This window comes from Temnothorax nylanderi, unplaced genomic scaffold (assembly GCF_030848795.1).
Source record: "Temnothorax nylanderi isolate EJ_2023f unplaced genomic scaffold, tnyl_v1.0 TNYL_tig1032_pilon, whole genome shotgun sequence".
Classification (NCBI taxonomy): Eukaryota; Metazoa; Arthropoda; class Insecta; order Hymenoptera; family Formicidae; genus Temnothorax; species Temnothorax nylanderi.
In genome coordinates this window covers 7,912-15,822 of record NW_027250094.1, presented here as the reverse complement: position 1 = coordinate 15,822, position 7,911 = coordinate 7,912, and positions in this window count along the sequence as shown.

The following is a 7,911-nucleotide window of genomic DNA, read 5'->3' as shown; positions in this document are numbered from 1 at the left end:
AAGTATTCTTATCCTAGGCAATCTTCTTATCATTCCTTTATTTATAACCAATAATCGACTAGAAGTTCGTTCATAATATAAATTTACCATATAAAATAAACCAGATGAACATAAACCATGAGAAATCATCATAATATACCCCCTTAAAAATCCGAGCTTAAACAAAGTTAATATCCCACACAATATTATATTTATATGAACAACAGAAGAATATGCTACTAACCTTTTTATATCTACCTGAATCATACACACCAACCTTACTAATACCCCCCCCACAATTCCAATTCTAATAATTAATCAATTAAACTTTAATCTCATTTTAATAAATATTTCTAAAAATCGAATCAACCCATATCTTCCTATTTTTAATAAAACTCCCGCCAAAATTATTGATCCATAAACAGGAGCCTCTACATGGGCCTTAGGAAGTCAAATATGCATTAAATAAATTGGCATTTTAATGTAAAAAGCTATAAAAATTATTAAAAATCCCCCAAATCTAAATATAACTCTTCTTATTAAAATTTTTATTAAAACAAATTTTAAAGTTATTCTACAAAAATAAAAATTAAAAATATAAACCAACAAAGGCGCAGAGATCAATAATATATATACTATTAAATAATATGAAGATCTTAACCGCTCAGGATTACCCCCCCAATATACAATTAATATAAAAGTAGGAATTAATCTTACCTCAAATATAAGATAAAATACAAATAAATCCAACGACATAAAAAATAACATTAATACTAATAATAAACTAATAAAAACTATAGCCTTAATTCCTTCCTCTTTTTGTAAACATATTAACATTAACCCCACAATTCAAAAACTTATTATAATTAATCATACAGAATAATAATCTATGCCCAAATATTTAAAAACTATGTTTAATAAAACCTCTTTATATATATATATAAAAATCAATACTAATCTTAAAAAATAACAAATATTGTAATAAAACATAATTATTTTATTTTTAACTAATATCAAATTTAAAAAAATAACTACAAATACAAATTTTATCATAATATAATATTTATAAATTTATTATTTATAAAAATTTTTTAAAATTTCCTAATATTTAAACCATAATATAAATCTCTACCATAATATCGAATAATTTGAACCAATAACCCTAATCCCAATACTCCTTCACAAACTCTAAAAATTAAATAATAAATTAGATAAAATTCCATATTATAAACCCCCAAACATATATACATAATTAATGAAATATTTACTACTACCATCTCCATTAACATCAATATAATTAATATATATTTATATATATAAATTAATAAAATATAAGAAATTATAAAAATTTGAATTCTAATTAACATCAAATCTAAAAAAATTAGTTTTATAATTTAAAATATTAAAAATATTAATTTTGTAAATTAAAAATAAATTCATAATTTTAAAACTATCAAAAAAATAATCTAATATTATACCCTTAATCTCCAAAATTAATATTCTTAATAAACTATATTTTGTTTATACAATAAAATCCTTCTATTAAACTAACTCATATTAATAAATAATTATGCCAAAAATACTCTTTTTTTATATTTTTTTTATAATTTTATTATTCTTAATCCTACACATACTAATAAATATTCAACCCCATCCTATTCTTATAATTTTACTAATTCTTATTAATACCTTTTCAATTTGTCTAATACTTTCACTATGACAACCTAACCCTATATATTCTATTTTATTATTTTTAATCATAATTAGTGGATTACTAATTATTTTTCTTTACTTCTCAAGACTTATTACTAATGTTCAAAATAAGTTATCTGTAAATTTTATTATACTATTTAATTTTATTATCAATCTAATCTTTTTGTATTATCTAATATATACTAATTTTAAAAATAATGCCTGACCCTTACATTCTTACATAGAAACACAAATTTTTTTTACCTTTAACCAAGAAATATTTAAAAATTTATTCATAATCTATACATACCCTTACAATAATTTTACATTCTTATGTATATTCTTTCTACTAATCGCTATGTTTATTATTATCAAATTATGCACTATTAAATCAGCCTCCCTACGAAAAATTTCTTAAACAAATATGAATAAACTTACCAATATTATTAAAAAATCTTTACTAAAACTACCTACCCCCCTCAATATTTCTTATTGATGAAACTTCGGTTCCTTATTAGGAATATTCTTATTCATTCAAATTATAAGAGGATTCTTTTTATCACTACATTATTGCCCCAATAGTCAACTTGCATTTTCAAGTATCATTCATATTATACAAAATATTTCTAATGGCTGACTAATGCACAATATTCATATTAATGGTGCCTCTTTTTTTTTTATTTGTATATATACACACATCGCTCGCGGAATTTACTATAATTCCTTCATATTAATCAACACTTGAATAATTGGAGTAAGAATTTTTTTAATTTCTATAGCAACAGCCTTCCTTGGCTATGTTCTACCATGAGGCCAAATATCTTACTGAGGAGCCACAGTAATTACAAACCTAGTATCCACTATTCCTTACATAGGTCAAATAATCGTAATATGAATTTGAGGGGGTTTTTCAATCAATAATGCAACACTAAATCGATTTTATTCCATACATTTTATTCTTCCATTTGTCATCCTAATAATAGTAATTATACATTTATATTTTCTTCATACAACTGGCTCTTCAAATCCTTTAGGAATTAACAGTAATTCCTACAAAATCCCCTTCCATACTTATTTTTCCTTTAAGGATATATTCGGTTTCATGTTATTTTTAACAATTTACTCAATCTTAATTTTTCAATACCCATATATTTTTAGAGACCCAGATAATTTTACCCCCGCTAATCCTATAGTTACTCCCATTCATATTCAACCCGAATGATATTTTCTATTTGCTTACGCTATTCTACGATCCATTCCTAACAAATTAGGAGGAGTCCTAACCCTTTTAACTTCTATTTTAATCCTTTACACCCTCCCCTTAATTAATCCTTGACACATGCCATGAAGACCTCCCTCTCAATTATTATTTTGACTATTCATTAATAACTTCATCATTTTAACTTGAGCAGGGGCCCAAGTTATTGAAAACCCCTTTATCTCTATTAGGCAACTTTTTTCATCTTCCTACTTTATATATTTCATTATTCTACCCTGATACCACTATACTTGAAAAAAACTCATTTATTTATAAATAAAAAATTTAATTAATGATCTTGTTCAAGAATATATTTTGAAAATATAAAAAAGAAATTTAAACTTTCTATTAATTTTTTCATAAATTACTATTATAAACATAAACTTAAACCCCATAATTAAAATTATATAATTTAATACCAAAGGTAAAATAATTTTTCAACATAAATATATTAACTCATCATATCGCATTCGAGGTAAAAGCCCCCGCATGAAAATAACTATTAAAATAATAATATTTAAAAATAAACACATTAAACTTATACTTAAATAAATATTTGTAAATAATAATAACATTACATATCTAAAAAAAATAATTATACCATACTCCGCCATAAAAATTAAAGCAAACCCCCCTCTAAAATATTCAATGTTAAACCCTGAGACTAACTCTGATTCTCCCTCTACAAAATCTATAGGCCTACGATTTAACTCCGCTAATACTCTAATAAAAAATACTAAAAATAAAGGAAATAAGGACATTATATATCAAAAATTTATTTGTCACATCATATAATCAGAAATACTATATCTTTCTCTCAAAATTATAGTAATTAAAATAATCATAATAAACCTCACCTCATAAGATAACGTCTGAGCTACTACACGCATTGCCCCAATCATAGAATATATTGAATTAGAAGATCATCCTATCAATAAAAATATATATCCCATAACTGTTAAAATAATAATCACTATTAGTAAAGAATAATTTATATAATAAATATTAGTAATTAACGGTATTATTATCCAATTCATTAATATTATAAAAATTAATAAAATAGGACAAACATAAAATAAATAGTAATTAGATTTATAAATTATAAAAAATTCTTTCTTAAATAATTTCAATGCATCTCTAAAAGGTTGAAAAATCCCCATTATTCCAACCTTATTTGGACCCTTTCGTAATTGAACATATCCCAAAATCTTCCGCTCTAATAATGTTAAAAAAGCAACTCCAACTAATACAATTAATAAAATTAAAAATATTCTAATCAAATTCAATATCAAATATATAAATATCTCCATAGAAAATATTTTCTCCCCCACAAAATTAAATAATAATATTATTACTTATATAATAAAATCTTCTTATACTTATATTAAATTCTAAATTTAATGCACTTTTCTGCCAAAGTAATCTTAAATAAATATATTTTTATATTAACTACATATCAAAAATAATTTTAAAAATAAAGTCCTTTCGTACAAATATTTTTCAAATAATTATAGATAGAAACCGATCTGGCTTACACCGATCTAAACTCAAATCATGTAAAATTTTAAAAGTCGAACAGACTTAAATATTAAACATCTACATTTAATTTTTATTTTAATTCAACATCGAGGTCGCAATCATTTTTATCAATAAGATCTATCCAAAAATATTACGCTGTTATCCCTAAGGTAATTAATTCTTTCTAAATTTTTTAACCATTCTTTCAATTATCCATTAATATATTAATAATATTTTAATTAAAGTTTCATAAATTTAACAATCCTCCCAACTAAATATAATTTTTAATATTTCATTCCTAAAATTTTAATATTATATTATATTAAATTCTATAGGGTCTTCTCGTCCCATAATAACACCTAAGTATTTTTACTTAATTAATAAATTAAATCTTTAAATTTATAAGACAGTGTAAATTTCATCAATTCTTTCATTCTAGCTTCCTTTTAAAAAACAATTGATTATGCTACCTTAGTACAGTCAATATACTGCAGCCATTTAACTAAATCATAGAGCAGAAAACAATTTTATATTATTATCATAAAACCATGTTTTTATTAAACAGGTGAATTTACCTTTTTGCCTAATTCCTTAATATTATATTTTTAATAATTTTTCCTTTAAATAATTTTTTATTTTTACTAATATTATCATTATTATTTAATTTATTTAATTTAAATTAATATTTTCTTTTATTATTAAATTTTATTTTTAAAACTTATATTATTCTAAATCTATAAATTATTAAATTTTTTTTATTAAATTCAAATATTATAAATATTCTTATAATAATCTTTAATAAAACTTATTTTAAATTATATTTATAATTTATCCCATAAATATTACACTCTATAAAAATATTAATATTAAAAAATTAAATAATATTTTATATAAAATTAAATTAAATTTTTTTTAAAAAAACTAGATATCATTAAAATTGACTAAAATATATTCTCCAATAAATTATTTAAAATAATTATTTTACATTAATAATCATAATCTATTAACTCTTTCAATTTCGAGAAAAATAAAAATTTTTATTTATATTTTAATAATCCCTGATACCAAAGGTACAATAAATTAAATTTATTTTCTTAAATTTTTAACTTTTCATTTACTTTACTTTTCATATAATTTTTCCTTATTAATTCATTTATTATAATTCAACATTTAAATTTTCATAAAATTTTAATTAATAACATTTATTAATTCTTTTAAAATAAATTAACCTTAAAATATTAATTCAATTTATTATTTTAAATAATTTTAAAAATTTATTTTAATCTAAATACATATTCCTATACATTTACTTTGTTACGACTTCTTTCAATTATTAATTTCATGAAAATGACGGGCAATTTGTACATATAATATTTTATTATTCAATTAATAAAATTAATACTTATTTACTATTAAATCCAATTTCATTATATTATTTAAAATATAAATTTATTATTAAATTAAACTGTAACTCATTTAAAATCCTAAAAATTCTACATTTTGATTTAAATTTAAATTTATCAAATTTATTAATTATATTCTTTTAAAATAATTTAAATAACAATACATAAAAAAATATTAGGTAATTCTTATCGTGGATTATCATTTATCAAACAAGTTCCTCTAATTATTTATTATACCGTCAAACTATTTAAATTTAATGCCTATTATCATTTAATTTCTAATTACATCTAATTTTATTAAAATAATAGGGTATCTAATCCTAATTTTAAAAATAATTTTTTAAATTTTATAATTTATTTCTAATAATTACTATAAAATTTACTTATTTCACCAAATAAAATTTATTTTAAATTATTTTTACTAAATTAAATTAAAAATTTATAATTAAATATTAAATTTATTCATAACTATAGTCTAACCGCAATTGCTGGCACTATATTTATTATTATTATCTAATTAAATTACTATTATTTAATTTATTAAATTTTATTATTATAAATATTATTTATTTAATTTTAAATTATTTAAATTTAAAATATATAATAAAAAAATTTATTTATATTTCAACTAAATAATAAATTTTCTAAATAAAAATTAAATTTTTATAAATAAAATTTTTATTAACATTAATTATTTTAATAAAATAACTAATATAAATATTATCTTATAATATATATATATAATATCTTATTTATATTTATATTAAAATATTTTATGTTCAATAAATTTTTGAATAAAATTATTAAATCTAACGATAGAAAATTTAATTTTTTATATCTATTTTAATATTATAAGTGAATTTGAATGAAATATTTTAAACTATGATTATAAAAAAAACATAAATTTTTCAAAAATATTAAAAATAATTAGATTATTTTTATCCCTATGTATTATTTAATTTCTTATTCTATTTTCCAAGAAATTAGTTTCATTTTTGGCTTTTTTAATTTCAAAATTAACTTTTTTAATTTTTGAAAAAAAGATTTTACCGAATTTTATATATAAAATTTTTGATCGTTACAATTATTTTTTAATTTTATTATTAATTTTTAATATATATATATATATTAATTTTATTAAATTAATAAATATTTTTTTTAAATTTTTTGTTTACTTAATTTTCAAAATCTTTTTAATGTAAATAAAATATTTTTTTTAAACTAAAATTTAATTTTTTATATAAAAATAATTAATAATTATTTAAATTATCAAATAATAAATAATTATTTTTATTATATTAATAAAATTATTTAATTTTCTCTTAAATTATTTAACATAATCATAAAAATTCATATAAAAATTTTAATCAAACCCAAACCTATTACATTTAATTAAAATTTTTATAAATTAAATAAGTAAGCTAAAAAAGCTACTAGGTTCATACCCTATTTATAGAATTATTAATCTCTTATTTACTTATTTATATATTATATATTATATAAATGATATGCCTGACTTAAAAGGATTATTTTGATAGAATAAATTATGTATTTTCAAATACTTTCATTATTATATTTAATAGAATTAAACTATTACAAAAAATTTCAAAAATTTTTATGCCTCTTACATTAAAATATAATAAAAATTTATTTTAATATTAATATTTTAAATTAATTTTATTTAATTATTAAATTTTTATTATAATATATAATTTATTTTCTAAATATTTTATTATTATAAATTTATTTATTTTTACTATCTTATCCTTAAGATTTTTTGATTACATCATAATTTGATTTTTTATAGAAATTACTAACTTTTTATTTATTTGTTTAATAAACATAAATTTAAAGAATAAAAAATTAATTTTTTTTTATTTTATTATTCAAATTTTAGCATCTTTCCCTATCATTATATGTATTATTATAAATAATATCTTTATATATTATAATTATACCAATGTTATAATAATTTTTGCATTATTTATAAAACTAAGCATCCCTCCCTTTCACCTTTGACTTCCAATTATTTCTAAACACTTAACTTGAAATATTTTATTT